General features: G+C 42.1%; 1 protein-coding gene across 1 annotated transcript in view; it reads right to left on the minus strand.

The window, feature by feature from the left end:
• The window catches only part of LOC137422357 (endophilin-A2), a 101019-nt gene that overhangs the window by 46386 nt on the left and 34633 nt on the right, over window positions 1-20000 (minus strand). The gene's annotated exons all lie outside the window — the stretch shown is intronic.

A 20000-nucleotide genomic window follows, 5' to 3' on the forward strand; every position in this document is an offset into this window, starting at 1 on the left:
TTAATAGGATGTTGTAAGTGATACTAATTCAACAACACCATAGACTTAACTTCTTCTTACTTGCAAACCTCAAATAAGTCGTTTACCAAAAGTAAGAACCTTATTAACTTGTAGCAATTGATAGATTTTCCAACTGTCCACATCATCAGCTGGGATCCTTTTGAAGAGATTTCGACATGGTCTTGTCCAATCGTCATAAATAATATTCACTTGCTTAAAACATTCTTGGTAAAGAATTACACATGGCTTAGCGAGAAATCAGACACACACACACACACACACACACACACACACACACACACACACACACACACACACACACACACACACACACACACACACGGTTTGCTGGAGTGGTATACCCTTTTATTTTATAGGGTTGACTTGGCTGTATACCTGAGTGCTTCACACCAGGGTTAAAAGAAAAAACGTTTTTTTTGCATTTCAATGAAATGCAAACATGATAACATCAATAACTCAAGACACGGTTAAAGCAAACACGAAATAAAATCTAGTGCTAACAGTGCCGTTTAAAAAAAAGCTTACAGGATCAAAAGTAGATAATCCAGTCATAAGTGTGAGTGACACCAATTATTTACAAAATCAAAAGTCGATCACACAACATGGGCTCATTTCAAAGCACACATGCTGTGCACATAAACCTGAGCAGAGGTATGGGAACTAACACCCACACAGAGCAGGCAGCAGCACGACACAACATGCAGGCTCGACGGCCCTTTGGAGGAAAAGGGTCATTCATCGTGTGTGCGTGTGTGGTGTGTGGTGTATGGTGTGTGTGTGCGCACGCATGTGTCACTTCATTCATAATACAGATAAGGTTTCATCAATAAATTCTCAACTTGTGAAGTTGGGCATGGTGATCTATGACCTACGTATTGAACCGACATCAATTGATTTCAAACAGTACAACTACACTTTTCCATTGTAGACATGCTGGTGTCACCAATGAAACTGTATACATTTGCAGCAATCTCGACAATCGAGACAAAAAAAAGGAAAAGAAAAGAAACCCCACAAAAACCTCCATTTGCACATTTGTGCACTGTCTCACAACAGATGGCAGACACATCCCAGCTTTTAACTTCCGCTGCACAAGCTTTGCAGGGGCAAAAAATAAAAAGGAAGGAGGGGTTGGGTGGGGAGCAAAGGGAGCAGGGGGGCCTTGAAGGCAGGAGGCATAAAATGCAGTCCACAAGAATATGCTGCAAAGTTTTCCTACATCTGGATTTGGTTACAGCTCTTTCTTTCTTTCTTTCTTTCTTTCTTTCTCTCTCTTCTTTCCTCTCCTGTTCCATTAAACTCCTGACAACAACTATCAAGATGTTTGATGAACCAATCAAAAAAGAGAAGCAAATGTGTGTTGACCGTTGCAAGCATGCACATCACTGTCAACACAAGTGAAAGCCATGCTCAGGATGGCAGGCACGTGCACACTTGGTTGGCAGAGACGATGTGGGCATTTTGCCAGTCTGTCTGCAAGAGCATCGGGGAAGAGGGGAAAGAGAAAGAGAATGGATTTAAACAGCTCCCACAATACTGCTGGCTCTGCATTGGCCCCAAATGTCCCGAAGGTCCGGTTATATCTCGACAAACATCAAATTAAAAACTCAGCACGGGAAACTGTCTCTTGTACAAACATTCGCTTGGTCGGCATCTTAGCAGGACATCCTTCAGGCACATGACCCACTAAGCAAGCCACAGTCAAAAACATCTGACGTTTGGAACAAGAGCACCATAGTGCTGCTTTCTTCACCTTCAAAACATCTGCAGAGCAGCAGATTTTTCTACTGTTTAGTTTCAACAAATACCTGTTTAAAATGTTTTTTTTAAACCAAGCAACTTCATGCCTGGCTTCACCCTTCACCTCTTTGCAAAACATGTTCAAGAACAGATCTGGAAAAGAGTGCCAACATTGCTCTGGAAATACATTCTTGTAAAAAGAGTTCAAGGGGGGGGGGGGGGGTGTGGTGGGGTAGAAGAGGGGTGAGGGAGAAGTGGAGAGGGAGAGCGAGAATAGGTAGTGGGGATGGGAGCGTAAGGGATGAGAGTGAGGGGGGATTGGAGGTCAAATAAGGTGGATGGGAGATTAAACAAGATAGAGACGATGTTTGTTGATTGGAAAAGTAAATGTACTTCCTGTGTCATACATACATGTGCGTGTGTACAACATGATAGCATCATTCACCGTCACACTGCAGGGTAAGTGATGTAGGCTTATACCCGTGTGGGCATTCCAATCGCGTGAGCAATAAGTGTCACATTATGCAAACATCCTTACAAACATTGTTCGAAAGCATTTCAAATGTATGTCTTGTTAATTGTGTGGCATTCGAATGCTTGTTATGTAACCACAAATTTGGGGTATAAAATATAAAGTTTGCTGAAATGCCAGAACTGAGGTTTTCCCCCCACATCATAGGAATGGCCGGTTGATATTTTAATTCTGCAATGTAGGGTGCATCGGGCTATTTTAAGGGTTTGGTGATCCGAAAGTGTGATATCAATTTGTGGAGATGAAGTACCGATGCATATTTCATACGAGAAGTGGCAGCGGTTAGTTTGGACTGGATTCAAACCGGAAACCACTGAGGCCCCCACTGAATCCGTCTGGCCTCTCCAGCTCCAAAGGGAGCAAGGGAATGCAGGACAACCAAGTTGCAAGACTGGAAGAAAGAGCATTCTATTTCAAAAGAGGCTTCAAAACTCCAAGGCATCGAAGCCCGGTCATAGAGGAAGCAATGAAACTCCAAATCCCAGGTTGACAAACAAATCGCATCTTGAAAAAGTCATTGGTCATTAAGTGAGAAGGGAATAAAAACGAAAAATAAACCAATGTTTCTTTAATCCAAAATATATGTTTGTCATAACTGGGACATCTGGCTTAATGTGTGAGTGTGCCAAGTGTGAGTAAAGGCTTCATAAAGCTAAACATATGCAACAATTTTCTAACCTGTGCTTTTGTTTAATCAGAGGAGAATAACTCACAAATAACCCCCCAACCCCCGTGAGATCCCATGATCCGAAATCGAAAAGTTGAAGCCCGAGCGATTGTGTGGGTATTCATGCGTCAAGTTTCAGAATAATCAGCCTGGTGATAAGAAAGGAGTATCAAATTAGCAAAAAGTTAACTGACAGACGGACAGATATCCGGACATCATGGCCCATTTTACAAGTTAATATTTTCAAGAATCGAGATGAGATTACATAAACACGTTATGGCCTGCTGGACAGACAGTCATTTATCATTATCACTATTAACAACATTATTCGGCCGAGCCTGAAAAAAGTGAGGTCCAGGCCGTTTATTTATTCCTGATATGTGAAACACCCTGCAACCCACACCTGCAGAAAACAGACTTTTTGGAATGAATGAATGATCGTTTTTTTAAGGCCATTTTCCCCGCTAGGGCAGGGGTTAGCCTTGCGGGCCCCATGACAATCATGGTTCCCTGTTTGAGGCAATGTTTTTATGGCCGGATGCCCTTCCTGACGCCAACCCTTAGTCGCCTCTTACGATGCGCAGGGATACGGTGTACCTATTCTAAACCGGGGTACACACCGTGATCATTCATCCCAGCAAGCTGGTACTCAATTTGCCGACCTCGGAAGGATGACAGGCTGAGTCAACCCCCCCTGGTGTTAAATTAGCGATCGACCGGGATTCGAACCCAGGATCCATTGGATCCCAAGCCAGCACCCTAACCGCTAAGCCAACACCAGGCTAAGCCTCACTTTTTGGAATGCCAGCCACAATTTCCATCTAATAATCATGTAACTTTGGTGAAAGAAAAATCCTCTGTCGGGAGGCTCGATGTTGAAAGTTTCCTGTTAATCGCTCAAGCGTTGCAGAGAAAACAAATTGAAAAGTGAATAAAGGTGAAAAAGTGAGGAAGGAACAAAAAAAGTGAGGGCCGAGGCCGACGTTCCACATGGTCAAGCATGCACGGGGAATGGATCAATTATCAGTTTCTTAAATGTTGTGTACAAAAAAAAAAGTGGTCCCTATATTTTTGAAACTATCTCTCAAGCTTCCATCACATAAGTGAATGGCATTTCCAGGGCTGGATTTGAATTTATAACGTCTCTTTAAGAGCGTGAAGTGCCACTCTACTATGTATTTTTTTAACCTACATTGAGAAACCCCTGCTGAAAGATAACTTAGGTTGTCTATTTTGTTACATTTGTGGGGCATTGGGGATGGCAGTGGGTTGGAGATTGCCAGAGAACAGATAAAAGTGTATAGAGTAGTATTGTCCATGTACGAATAGTTAGCCAATCTTGATGTAATTGGCAGGTACATGTAGCTTAAGGATTGTCTTGTTTGAATGTGTACCATATGGAGGTATGAATCTGAATCAATCTGAGGAGATTGCGAGTCTGAGGGGATCTGAAGAGAATCAGAGATTGTTTCTGGAGTGTCTCTGAGGAGAGCTTATGAGGAGGTTGTCCTGCCTAACTGTTTTGGTTTTGTGCCATTTTCTTTGCTGCTGTCTGTTCGTCATCCTGCCCGTCTCTCATCATCCTGACCATAGTCCTGCCCATAGCTCGTGGCTTCTCCGCGCCCATCCTCCCCCACGCTACCGCCACAGCTGAGTCCCCGGTTTTGCCCCTAGTGATCAGATTTGAAATGAAAATTTGTAGTTTTATACCACTTGAACAAAAAGGATCACAAATACAATTATAAATTCTGACAAGTCAGGAGACGACGATGATTCACGAGCAAGCGGTATTCAATGACAAAGGACGGACTATAACCGAAACAAGCCTGGACAGGCCAGGCCCGGAAATGTCAAAACGAAGGTTAATGACCTTGAAATGAGATAGAAAATAATGTATAATCAGTTATGAGGTTAGTTAGCTACACAATACCGAAAATTCGGTGAAAAATGAAATGGGAAAAAACAAACAAGAAAAAAAACGAGCGGAAAATGGAGCTAGACACATGACATTGGCCTAACCAAATATCGAAACCCCTGTCAGATTCCACCAAACCACTCGGAGAAGATGTAGCTTGAAATCAATTACCCCCTAAAAAGACATCTTTTTCAGGCGTGGCTCCGCCCACAATGGGCGCATTACGCCCACTCTACGCAGGACACAACTAGATCATGATATCAACCTCCCACCCAAGTTTCATCAAGATCGGATGATATCATCGGGTAGTTATGCTGCGGACAGACAGACACACACACAGACACACACACATAGACAGACAGACGCACACACGTGACGAATATAGTGGTCACTTGATAACTCATGAACCAAAAAAGAGCAACAAGTCAGGAGACGACGATGGTTCACGAGCGAGCGGTATTCAATGACAAAGGACGGACTATAACCGAAACAGGCCCGGACAGACCAGGCCCGGAAATGTCAAAACGGAGGTTACTGACCTTGAAATGAGATAGAAAATAATGTATAATCAGTTATGAGGTTAGTTAGCTACACAATACCGAAAATTAGGTTCGATTCCGACAACTTTGACCTTTGTGACCTTCAAAGGTCAAAGGTCGAAGGTTCTGAAATTTGTTGGAAAACTTGTATTTCATGATGTATGTGATAATATAAGATCATGTACGACATTTCACCCAATCAGGAAGCGAACAATGTAATTAAACCATCAAAAATCGACTTTTCTAAATTTTGTGACCTTGGGGCGAAAATGAAAAATCGAGCTACGTGGGGCTGGACACATGACATTGGCCTAACCAAATACCGAAACCCCTGTCAGATTCCACCAACTCCCTCGGAGAAGATGTAGCTTGAACTCGATTACCCCCCTAAAAAGACATCTTTTTCGGGCGTCGCTCCACCCACAATGGGCGCAATACGCCCACTCTAGGCAGGACACAACCAGATCATGACATCAACCTGCCACCCAAGTTTCATCAAGATCGGATGATATCATCAGGTAGTTATGCTGCGCACAGACAGACACACACAGACACACACCCATGACGAATATAGTGGTCACTCTGTTTGATAACTCGTGAACCAATTCATAGAGATGTGCAGTCAACCTAGATTTTGCGAGTTTAACCACGGGGGTTATTGGAAGAGGGAGAGTCTTTCAGTACCACTGTTCGATTGAACCATTAAACAAACAGATTTTTAAAAAAAGAATCAAAATGTAACTGCACTGTATTACATCCCAAAGGTGAAAAATCAAAAACATCTCAATTTCCTGATTTATGGCTGCAAAGTGGTTTGAATTTTTTTCTCTTAAGGAGCACAGAAAAGTCGATTTGTTAGATTATAAACAACTAGCAACGGTACCTGCCCTACGGGCAGAGCTTCAATTGGGAGGCCCAAATGAAAAGGCAAAATATCAGAAATTGAAGGCTTTTTTTTTTTTTTAACGATTTATATAAACATCCATTAAATCATATCACACGCAAATCATCAAAATCTAAACAGTATTTGTAGAATTTAAATAAAAGCCACATCACTGTTCATATCGGTAAATATTATTCCATCGCGTTTGTAAAAACTGGAAAATTGGAAAAACAATTAGGTTAGCCTATTTTATAGCCTATTTTACTCCAGGGGGTCCCAGGATTACCCACCCAAAATTTCCTTGCGATCGGTTCAGCCATTTTTGCGGTACCTGGGAAGACAGACAGACAGACAGACAGACAGACAGACAGACAGACATTTGGTGAATTATAGTAAGAGAAGATGAGGTCATGTTTAAACCCAGTAAAAAATATTGTTTTGGTCTTCAAGACCGTCGCCCCGCCAGATGGGTAGGGTACGAGAAGGTACCTGCATCCATCTGGGTTTATTTTGGCGAGAATCAGTTTCAACTCGCATGACAGCGGCAAATTAGCCTCACAGTAATGGCCGAGCAAGAGCCGGCAGGCGATTCGTTTATCACAAGTGCATTAATGCGCAGACATAAACTGCCTGACTAACAGGTTAATTTGTAAATTCTACATATGCTATGGAGTCCCTGGTCAATAACCACACAAGTTTTCATTTAACCAGGGATTTATAGCAACAAAATGGGAAAGGTAAGAAGAAGAAGAAAAAGGCACGGCGGCACATCCACCAATCACCAAATACAAATAATTCATAAGAATTATTACATAAGAATTTTGTAAATTATTACAATTTTTTTTGTAAATTATTACAAAAACAACTACTACACTACATAAGAATTACAAATAATTCGTGCCCTGGGACCTCAACGAAATTAAACAGATAAGCCCTTAGCGCATTCACTCAGGGTGACAAGATTGTTAAATAAATAGCCCCGCAAAGCGGGCGTAACCCCTCAGCCCATGCATGGTGGAAACCAATTTCAAGATGGCTGCCATGGTGGCCATATTGAAAATCGCAGCGTGCCCATGAACCTTCCTCTACTCAACCCCAACACACACTGCAAAAATGGATTTAATCGGACACGCTTTGCGGGCGAAATAGCATCTGCGCTGCAGGACTTGCAGCGCAACAAAATATTTACAAGATAACCCGTTGCCTACTTCTTCAAGTTATGAGCGTTCTGCTCGAAATTGATGGAAACCAATTTCAAGATGGCTGCCGTGGCGGCCATATTGAAAATCGCAGCGTGCCCATTTTTGAAAGGCACCTTCCTCTACTCAAGCGCAACACACACTGCAAACATGGATTTAATTGGAGAAGCCGTTCTCCTTGAAATTGACGGAAACCAAAAGTTGACGGACGCCCGGACCACAATACCCCTTAGCCCAATTTGGGCTGAGGGGTGAAAAGAGGCGACAAGACAAAGAGAAAGTTGTGTGGCATGAGCCTTGCTTGGGCATGGCATATTGTTCCCATACGTGCATATTGTTCCCATACGTGCATATTGTTCCCATACATGCATGGCTGAGTGCCAGGGGCCCAAACACAGAGAGAGTGATAGAGAGGGAGAGTGAGCGAGTCTCCCTGTGGGCTGTTTAAAGCCCCGCATGGGCAGGGGCTTCAGACTACTTGGTGTCGTTTGGTTACTTGCCATGCTGCGGGTGGGGATGGGAGAGGGAGGGACCCCATCTACTACAAAGCGTGACCTCTCCCCCTAATTAAGCCGTGTGGCTCTCTTATCCCTTTCTCCCACATGGACTTGAATGCCCTTCTCCTACTTGGGCCACATGGACTTATGCTCACTGCCGATCACAACGGCAAGGTCAAGAATGAAGGAAAGGGGAGATGGGGGTAGATGGGGCTTCGATCCAAACACTGGGTCAGGGAACACTGGAGCTTTCAAAACACTTTGCTTGACACCATCTCTTTAATTACAGCAATTACAACACTAACATGTACATGGAAATAACTATGCACTTGCACTTGGAAATAACTACATGTACTTGTACTTGGAAATGACTATATGTATTTGTACTTGGAAATAACTATGCTAACCTATGCCACATTTACAGATCCGTAAAAATATTTACAAGATAACCCGTTGCCTACTTCTTCAAGTTATGAGGGCCACATGTTTCCAAATTATGCAATGCAACAAAGAGAAACAGATAAAGTATGTTGAAAGAAAGCATTTATGGGGGGGGGGGGGGGTTGATGAAACTTTCATTTTACAGCATCGAAAGTAAAAATAGTTAATAACCTTCATTATTGTGATATAATAACTGATATTCTCCATGGTGTAATAAGACCAATTGTGATATATATTGTATAATCATGCAAACTCATCACTTGAATCCTTAACATTGTGATATTTATATTATACTGTTTACACCTTAGCTTTCAGCATTTGTGTCTCACAGCTGTTGTCTCTTATTTTTGTATCCATCCAAAATCCATAACTTGATGTTGTCTTCTCTTCTTTTTTTTTAGCCTCACCCGTTTCCTGAATGGCCGGAAGTTGCTATTACAATTTGTCTGTGTGAGCAAGCGAATCTGCAAGCAGATCTACATCAATATAGATTGTTCTTTGATCTAATGTAATATATATGCTCTGGTGACACTGAAGTTAAAACATTTTTCTGTTGTTCTTTTTTCCAATTTAAAAATTAGAACAAAGATTTCCAATTTAGCCATATGTGAAGATTGCACAGATTCTGTGGTAGCACCTGCAATGGCAGCAAATTGTGGGTTTGAAGAGACATTCGCGGCATTTCTCTCAGGACTTGCAGCGCAACTCAGACCACGGGCTCGACTAAGATGCTCGGGTGGCATGGGCAAGTTCAAAAACAATTGCTTGAACTGACCACAAGTTGATTGTTTTTTCTTGAATGTCAATGGATATCAATGGCAATGTATATTATGTCTAAGTTACCTGTGCCCATTCCTGGGTGTATGTTTGCAGTCCACACCTTGATTTACCCTTGGTATGTGTGCACAATATGTGTATATATATATATATATATATATATATATATATATATATATATATATATATATATTGTATACGTATATCTATATATAAAGGAGGAGTGTGTGTGTGTGTGTGTCTGTCTGGATGTCCGCTTATAACTCAAGAACTACACATCGGAGAAAAGTTTTAGACAGAGATTCGGAATCAGCATAAAATCCTGGTGGTTATAGGCTACGTTTTATTTTAATATCAATGGTTTAAAAAACCGCGCCAGCTGCAATTCCATGGTGTAGTTTGTGGCGGCGCTATTGCCCCTTTCCGATCCCGCGGTTGCGCGTACGTACAGTATACTGTATGTACATATTTATATATTTTCAATGTGCTTTTTATTGTATTTTAAATTGTTTTTTAGCTTCTTTTATTGTTAATTTATGTACTATTGTATTTATTTTAAATATATTTTTAAGGAAAACAAATGTTTTCACGTCCGTAGGAGTGACGTAAAGTCGCACATAATGCCAAAATGCGCGCCATTTTTTCGCGCCAAGAACGAATAAACGGTAGTTGAGATTTTATTCGAATTCGAATCCCATTAAATTTCAACTGTTGGAAACAATAATTATTTCAACTGTTGGAAATTGAAATAATTATTGTTTCCAACAGTTGAAATTTAATGGAATTTGAATTCGAATAAAATCTCAACTAAAAAAAAAAACGTCGCGTTTTAAAATTATGACGTCATCAGCGTATTTCCAAACGTTCATTTTTCAACTTCATATTCGGAATCAGTACGTCCCAGAGCAACTACAGCACACCTTAAATGTTTAAAAAACCTTCGGGTTTTAAAATTATGACGTCATCAGCGTATTTCGTAACGTTAATTTTTCAACTTTGCCGACAATGACTTCCGACTTCCGGGTTCGGAATGCGGGACCAATGCCATTTGAAAGGGAATAAAAAATAAATGCGACATTCAATTGACGACAATGACTTCCGACTCGACTCCCCCCTCCCCCTCCCCTCCCCCCTAACCCCTCCCCTTCTCCCCTCCCACTCCCCCTCCACTCCCCCTCCCCTCACCCCTCCCCCTCACCCTCCCCACACCCCTCCCCCCTCCCCCGTTCCCCTCCCCTCCCTTCCCCCGTCCGGCAATGCCGGGTACTTCCCATGGCCAGCTGTATGTGGGCTGCTCGAGGGTTGGAAAACCAAGCAATCTTTATGTCTTGGCACCAAGTAAGAAAACCAGAAATGTTGTATACCAAGAGGTTTTGAGAAATTGACAATTGACAAAACGTCATGTAGGAAATGTACTGTGATATTGCTCTAAAATATACATGTTCTTTTCATCATATATTTGTCTTATTCTTATTCAACCCGGGCGAAGCCGGGTACCTCAGCTCGTATATATATATATATATGATCCACCACACGGTAACCCGGGTTGCCCAGTGATTTTTAATCATTTTACATAATTAATTAATCTATTTTAGGGGGAGTGCAACCCGGGTTCACGTGATAGGAAAATCCTTTGTGATGGGTTACCGTGTGGTGGATCATATATACAGCAATACCCCGTTTTACGCCATTTCGACCTACGTCAAATCCGACTTTACGCCATTCTTCGAGTAAATTTCAGTTCAGCGAACGTCATTATGTGCGACTTTACGTCACTCCTACATCATAAAAGGAAGGACGTGAAAAAAATTAATTTTTCCTTAAAAATATATTTAAAATAAATAAAATAGTACATAAAAATTAACAATAAAAGAAGCTAAAAAACAATTTAAAATACAATAAAAAGCACATTAAAAATATTTTTAAAATGTACATACAGTATACGTACGCGTAGCTGCTGGTTCTCATTCAAAACAAAGGCGACGCCATATGCACGCGTAGCTGCTGGTTCTCATTCAAAACAAAGGCGACGCCATATGCATTTTGTCCTGTGCTGCGGTCGCATGCTTGCTTTGCCTTTCGCTCTTATTTTTGTGATTATTCCTTTTCTGTGTCTGTGTTAGCCATGGGTCCTAAGAAGGATAGTGCTAGTGTTTCCAAGCGTAATGTGGTTACGATGGAAGATAAGTTAAATCTGATTAAAAGGTATGAAAAAGGTGAAAAAGTGTCGGTGATAGCGCATGCCTTAGGGCTGCCACGGTCGACGGTATCGACCATCATTCATGATAGGGAACGTATTCTCGCATACGTCACTGCAAAAAGCGCCGTCGGCGAAGACTGCTGTCATGAATGTGAAGAGGGGTCAGATTTTCGACGAGATGGAGAGACTCCTTTCGTTGTGGATCGAATGCCAGACCCATGAACGCATACCAAGGAGCCAGCTGCTGATACAGGAGAAGGCGAAGTCTTTGTTCCAGGATCTTCTGAAAAAGTACCTGGAGGATAAGGACACAACCTTCGTTGCAAGCTCTGGATGGTTTGCACGCTTTAAACGGCGCTTCAGCTTGCACAACGTCAAGATTCAGGGCGGAGCCGCAGCTGCCGACACCGTAGCCGCCGAGGAATTTCCTGCCACATTGAAGAAGATCATCGAGGACGAGGGATTCTTGCCCGAGCAGATCTTCAACGTTGATGAAACGGGCCTTTTTTGGAAGAGGATGCCCGACAGATCCTTTATCTCGAAGGAGGAGAAGACCATGCCAGGCTACAAAGTCGTAAAGAAGCGGCTAACGCTAATGCTTGGGGGTAATTGCACCGGCGACTTCAAGCTGAAGCCGCTCTTGGTGTATCATGCTGCGAAACCCCGGGCACTTAAGAACATCCCGAAGGCGTCTCTTCCGTCATTTGGATGAATAATATGAAGGCATGGGTAGCCGTCATAATTTTTGAAGAATGGTTCATCAATCATTTCATCCCGGCTGTCAAGAGCTGTTGTCGAGAGAAGAAAATTCAATTTAAATTGCTGCTGATTTTGGACAATGCACCTGGCCATCGCACTAACCTCGGTGATTTCGACCCCAATGTGAAGGTGGTGTACTTGCCACCCAACACCACATCGCTCATCCAGCCTATGGACCAGGGTGTGATATTTTGAAGCGCTACTATCTCCGCCGCACTCTTCGTCAGGCTGTCAATGCAACATCGGAGGAGGAAGGCATCAACATCTGGCAGTTTTGGAAAAACTATAACATCTACCAGGCAGTGCTTAACATCAATGCTGCATGGTTGGAGGGTACGCAGTCGGCGATGAATGGGGTGTGGAAGCGTTTGTGCCCCCACCCTGTTAATGATTTCACGGGGTTTGATGCGCCAGTCAAGGCTGTGTCTAAAAACTTGGTTTCCCTCAGCGCTGACCTGGAGATGCAGTTGGAGGAGGAGAATTTCGACGGTTTGATCGAGGCAGACAAGCAGCCTTTAACTAATAAGATCTTAATGCCAATGGCGTTGAAGGAAGAGCGCCGCGAAGAGGATGAGCTTCCAGAACCAGAGCCAAGGAAATTCACCATAGCCGAAATGCAGAAAGGTTTTTTATCACCTCTCCAAGTGTCTTGCAATATTTGAGGCACAAGACCCAAACGCCGAGCGTTTCGCAAAAATGATGAATGGCACCAGCGACCTTTTTCTCCCATATAGGACCATCTTAACTGAGAAGAAGCGCACAATTCAAGGGACTTTGGATCAGTTCCTACTTAATGTCGAGAAACGCAAGGCCTCTACTAGTTTTGATGAGTCGCCGAAGAAGCCCCACATATAGTGTTCATTACTCTTTTTAAAATATGGCTAAAATGTGTTTTTTGTGTTCAGAAGAGATGCCAAGTTTAAGGTGAATAACATAATTTTATTAATTTTATTTATTATTCTTTACAAATTCATTTATTAATTGTGTTCATTACTCGTTAAAAAATATGACTAAAATGTGTTTTTAGTGTTCTTTAAGGTTTAGCGATAGTTATATACTTTCGCGAGTTATTTCCTCTAGTTTTACGGTGTTTGTCTTCATTTTAAGGCATTTTAAAGGCATTACGCCCGGTTTACGTCAAAAACCGAGTTACGTCATGGCTTATGGAACCAATTAATGACGTAGGCCGGGGTATTGCTGTGTGTGTGTGTGTGTGTGTGTGTGTGTGTATGTATGTAATGTATATATCTATATATGTATATATGTATATACGTATGTATATATGTATATATGTATATATGTATAATGTATATATGTATGTATATATATATATATATATATATATATATATATATATATATATATACACACTGTATATATATATATATTGCTCCATTCATTGTTCTCTCTATCCTTGCAAGTCATCCAGTCCGTGCCACTGAAAAGCATCCTCATAGCATGCTGCTGCTACCACTATGCATCATGCATGGTAGGGAGATTAGTGATGAGCTGTGTTCAGTTTACGCCACACGTAGCACTTTGCATTCAGGCCAAAATGTTCAATTTTCATCTCGTCAGACCAAATAATTATTTTGCCTCATGCTCCCAGTCTTCCACGTGCCTTTTTGCAAACTTCAGGCATGCTGTCATGTGCCCATTTCTCAGGAGTGGCTTCTGTCTGGCATTCTCCTATAAAGAGTCTGGTGTTGGCTTAGCGGTTGGGGTGCGGCTTGGGATCCTGGGTTCGAATCCCGGTCAATCGCTGAATTAATACCAGGGGGATTTTAACTCAGCCTGTCATCCTTCCGAGGTCGGCTAATTGAGTGCCAGTTCACTGGTAATTCCCTGTGTGTCGCAAGAGGCGACTAACAGGGTTGGCGGCAGGAAGGGCATCAGGCTGTAAAACATTGCTTCAAAAAGGGGACCACGGTGCCTGAAAAATGGCCTCTAAAGGTGGTTCATTCATTCTCCTATAAAGCCTAGATTTGTAAAGTGCTGCAGAGACTGCTGTCCTTCTGGCAGGTTCTCCCATCTCAGCCAAGGAATTCTGTAGTTCTGTCAGAGTGGCCATTAGATTCTTGGTTGCCTGCCTGACCAAGGTTCTTCTTGCCTGGTTGCTCAGTTTAGTCGGACATTCAGCTCTAGGAAAAGTCTGGATAGTTTCATATTTTTTTTCCATTTCCTAATGATGGAGGTCACTGTGCTCTTGGGAATTTTCAACACTCTAAAAATTGTTTTATCCCCTTCCCCAGATTGATGCTTCCTAAAAATTATATTTTGGAGTTCTACGGATCGTTCATTAGACTTCATGGTAGAGTTTCTGCTCTGACATGCACTGTCAACTGTGGGACATTAATATAGAAAAGTGCGTTTCTAAATCATGTCCAAGCAATTGAATTGGCCACAGGTGGCGTGTCACAGCAAAGGGGTTGAATATTTATTGACTCAAGACATTTCTGCTTTTCATTTTTAATTGATTTGTAAATATTTGTATCAAAAAAATATTCCACTTTGACATTATGGGGTATTATGTGTAGATCAGTTTAATCAATTCATTTTTTTTCATTCTTTTTCAATTCAATTTCAATTTCAATTCAATTTTTTCATTTTTCAATTCAATTCATTTCAATTTTTCAATTTTTAAATCTCAATTTAATCCATTTTAAATTCAGGCTGCAAAAACAAAATGTGCAAATGTATACACACACACACACACACACGATATATATATATATATATATATATCAGTCACTATGCGACCTTCATATCATCAGTGGAGAACCGCCAGCAAGGTGTCCCATACAGCTGCTGCTGCACCTTGCTGGGAGCGATAAGCACCGCCTGCCACACGGTAACGTTATCTCTGGTATCCACTCATCATATGGAGTCGACCTGGTTGCGGTTGGGAGTTACTAATAATGGTATCTGTAATCTGGTTCTCCAACCTAATGAGCGGACAACATGACGTCATCGCCATGCATGTCCGCATTGCCTGCAAAGCTCCAGAGGAACCATCTAGCAGTGCGTCATTACGGATTATAAATTCAGATACTGTCACAAGTGCATGCAAAACTCACAGTTACCGACCTGGTTTCGCCCTTGTTGGGGCTCCATCAGGGCAACGCAGTGAGGCTTCCATACACTTGTAACTCTGTGAACCTTTCGGTTTTTATATCAGTCACTATGCGACCTTCATATCATCAGTGGACTGAAACTTGGTGAACCATATATATATATATATATAAATAGTTTATTTCAAGGCATTTAAAAACAAGAGAAAAATGACCACAGTGTGGTCACCAGCTGCGACGTGTAGAATCATGAGGCTATCCGTTGCAATATGCACTACCAAATTCGACCAGTCATTAAATTATACGCATGCACTAGCGTCTTTTTGTCTTTCAGTTCTGGTCTTGTCCTTTGTTTTGCGACGCAACATGCTTCATCAACTGATTACATATAATGTATGGACGTGAATGTTATTTCTGTTAATGTTAATTTATTAATGTTAATTCTGGGTGGCAGAGGGATAATTTGAAACGGGCTTGATCGGTAGGGGAAGTCCGAGTGTATGCACATGCGCTATTAAATAATCACACCTAATTTGTGTCAAGTTCTGTGAAACGAGATTGATATGAAAACATTCATGTTGTCTTTGTTGCTAAATATATTCTGGTTTCTTCAAACAAATCGCGATTTTAGTCCGCGATGTTCTTACCTCATACCAACGCACGTCTGAGTGTATGCACATGCGCTATTCAATTAGGCACCCCAACAACAAGAACAACAACGCGGTCCTCTCATAGAGCTGCTCGTCGCAGCTAAAAACACAGGCTACATTACACACATTCAACTTGGTGAAGCAATGAAACAGGTTTGTAAATTTTGCATTCAAAATATAATGAAAATATCCACTGCATCATGCCATGCTCTGCATGGTTTCCACCACCAAAGGTGGCAGAGGTTATGTTTTCACACCTGTCTGTTTTTCTGTATGTGAGCAGGATATCTCAAAACAAATTATGGACAGATTTGGACAAAACTTGGTGAACCGGTTGAGTGTGTGACAAGGGTGAAGTTATTCGATTCTAGTGAAGATCTGGGTCCAGATACAATAATTTTTCAAGTAATTCTACACCATTGAGAGATGGGGCCAAAAACAATGCATCACACGATATTTCAAAAAGTTGTGGACGGATTATGACAAAACTTGGTGGATGAGTTGGGTAGGTGACAAGAATAAGACAATTTGATTTTGGTTCAGGTCCAGATCCAGATCCGGCCTTTCAGTGGGATACATCATGTAAACTGTTCAGCCTGGTGGAGGTATGTGCTCTACCGAGTGCCATTCTAGTTTGTGCATGTGTTGTTCACAAACCTGTAAGTATGCATTAAAAAGCAATTACTGGTGGAGCTAGCACATACAAACTGCAATGGACATGGGCACATCAAATATATGATTAGAAATCAAATTAACATAATAAAAAGTATTTTAATTGACAGCTAGGTGCACTGTAAGGTTAGTGTTCGGACTGCTATAACAACCAGGCACTAGAATGAGCGAAGCTCAAAAAGCAACAGAGCATGCATGCATTATTGAAAACCATCACAAATTATTTAGCAAATTGTACTTCAGTTGCCTTTAAGCGTTAGATTCAGAGACAATATATTTACAATAAAAGTAAACATCTCATATCTGAAGTTTAAAATTTCCAGTCAACTACTCGTACATCCGTACGGTCCTTTTCTCTAACAATTCAAGATGAGAAATTTTCTGTGCAAGAATAAAGCTCCATGTTCCATTAGCATGACAAATGGTCATACCAGACGTCATTAGTGTTTTTCCATTTTGAGGCTTTGCAATAACACCCATACATCAGAGCCTTCAAACAGAAAGGTTTGGTCAATCATCTTTCATGGTGAGATTATGACATGGTCTTCTTACATGGTCTTCTACCAATGCCAAAAATCCTATTGAGGTTTGCACCATCGAACTCCAATTTGTGTTAAAAAAAAATCTAATGTCAAATATCGCAACAATAAATAAAAACTACATATGTATGGCATTCACTATGATTGTCTCCATCTAAAGCCATGCATTCAGCCGACTAGTTGGACCAAAAATAGCATTGTAGGACAACTGACCAAAATCTCTCAACAGAAGGTACCATGCATGAGCAGGCTTACAAATTAGTCATGCTCGTCAATTTTGGGTGTATAAATCGCCAAAAGCCATACCTCTTCCATATTTCATTGGAGAGTTAGGTGGCCTTTTACAACGCAGAAAAGGGATGGTTGCTGCTGCATCTCCATGAGCTCCACTTCTCAAAACAGCAGGCTCCCAAACCAAAGCCACCCACAACGTCTCATCAAGCTACCTTCACCCTCCCCCATCCACACGTCTCAGGATCATGCAGGAACTTGTACATATACAGGGTGCTTCAAAAAAATGTTAACACTTCTGAGATATATTATATAGTCCCATATAAATGTTAACATTTTTTTGAAGCACCCTGTATATTACAAGTGTGACAAGGATATCACAACATACTCGTTACAATGATGCAAAGACATTTATTTAACAGTATATTGGGAATGGTGGCACCTGGGACTTGAGCATCATGAACTGCATTGCTCTGATTGGAGGGCCAAACAGGCCAAGCAGTCAGTACGAATGTGTTTTTGATGCAGTTATAGTTCCGTAAAGAAGTGTGTGCATTCGTTGGTTCCATTCCATTTCCAAAGTGATTATGTATCCATAAGGTAGTGAATATAATTAATGTTTCGATTAAAAACTCTGGAGGTTGGTGCTATCTACAGGCCTTGTTAATATCAGACATATTTTTGTCTTCTGACATCACAAGGGTAGGGTGTAGAAGGTGTACAAGCTGTAGAAGACTTTGGCCAAATAATCAGGAGCCCACTCCACTGTTTTCCTTTTTTAGTTACTTTTCTTTTCCATACCATGGCCTACTCGTTTTCAAATTCAGAGTGGGATGTGAAACCAACACGTTCATGAGTGGGTCTAAGCAGATGAGGAAGCCAGCTTAATCTCATTCAACTGATGCGACACACTCCGATACAATACTGCCTGAGAAAAGCAGCAGAATAAGAGTTTATAGTCGGGTCCCATTGCAAATGTATTCCAGATGAAACAACTTATAGGAACGTTTGCTGTCACAGATGCACCGTAAATATACAATGCAGTTTTGTAGTACAGAGGTATATAATACAACCACCAAAAACTGTACAAGGCCATTCAAAATAGGAGGGTACAAATTGCTGGAAAGCTTGGGAAGTAAATCCTGTATTGTCAAGTTTAATATTGTTATGAATTTGGTAGAGCAACATCTAGAGCTAGGTAGATCTGTATAGGTAGGTATTCGACTGTCGTGACAGGGACTCTACATGTAATAAGTTATTGATGTTTAGGCATTTGTCGGGATAAAGTGTATAATTGTGGATCTACCAGGAGATTCGTGTGATAAGTAGTGAGGGATTAAAGATAACGCCCCTGTGAGTCTCACCTAGTCAAACCTTTGTCCATTATGGCACTGCAAACCACATAAACATTAGTTAGGTCCTTAGCGCAACATTAAATAATTCCTTTCCCTGACAATGACTTCGGAACAAACGGACAGGAAACCAGGCCAAAAACACTGCCACAATTGGCCACCACCATTTACACCTCCAAGGCCTACAAACCTCGCCTAGCACGTGTTGCAACACAAGGACCGCGGTGCCGGGGACGGGAGAGTGGAGTGATGCCGCAGAGGGCGTGACTTGGGCGAGCCGGCGAGTTGGGAGGCTTTTATTGGCTGAGGAGTGCGCCAATGTGACGTCATCGGCGGAGATATTATCGACGGTCGGACACCAGTTTCGGCAGTTGGCTGCCAGCACTCCCGGTGTGAGTCGGTGTGAGTGGAGTCCGAAGGAGTTCACGGCTTGAGAAGGTCCCGGTGCGATCCCCGAGTTTGGAGAGTCCTTCCTGTCCCTGGTCGAGTGGAGTTCGCTTGCTTTGTGCAGCCCTGCGTGGGACCTTTGGAGCAAGGGAGCTGGTGGTTGTGCCGTTGGAACCGACGAGGCCTGTGGTGCGGTCGGAGAAGGCCTGGTGGCGGCCGAGCGGGGGCCGTGTTACACTGAAGACGACTAGAGCCAGATAAGCCCGAGCTCTGCGTTTTACACTTTACATGACGAGACGTGTTATTTTCGTATTCATCTCCCTCATATAGTGTTTGATATCTGTTGTGTGTGGGATCCCAATTTAGGCTTCTTATTAGAGTTATTACCGGCGTGTGCTTTTTCACTGTCTTTACTTTTCATGAATAAATCCTTGTATTATTTTCTGTATATATCTGAACGCAGTTGCCTGTTGGATTTTAATAGATAAGGCTGCGGAGCTTTGCTGTGTCCCGTCCCGCCATTCCGCGCGTTTAACTTTAAGTGTTTGATTTGGAATCCGCTATTGAGTTTTCGCCTCGGGAGTTAAAGCCTCGTCATCGGCAATCCGCAACTGTGGTGTTAATCGCGGTTGCGCGACAATATCTATCTATAATTCCAGCAATCTCTGTGTGTGTGTGTGTGTGTGTGTGTGTGTGTGTGTGTGTGTGTGTGTGTGTGTGTGTGTGTGTGTGTCTGTGTTTGTCTGTGACCGCTGTTTCTCGGACAACCACGGGTCCGATATACTTTAAACTTGCCAGGTATATTGCTGGGGACCCGAGGATGTGCCTTTTCAAGGTTTTAAATTAATCGGACAAGTACTTACCGAGCTATGGCGATTTAGCCGTTCGCCGTTCGCTTTGGCGTTGCGAATGGACCAAACCATTGCAT

This window comes from Myxine glutinosa, chromosome 2 (assembly GCF_964187855.1).
Source record: "Myxine glutinosa chromosome 2, kmMyxGlut1.1, whole genome shotgun sequence".
Classification (NCBI taxonomy): Eukaryota; Metazoa; Chordata; class Myxini; order Myxiniformes; family Myxinidae; genus Myxine; species Myxine glutinosa.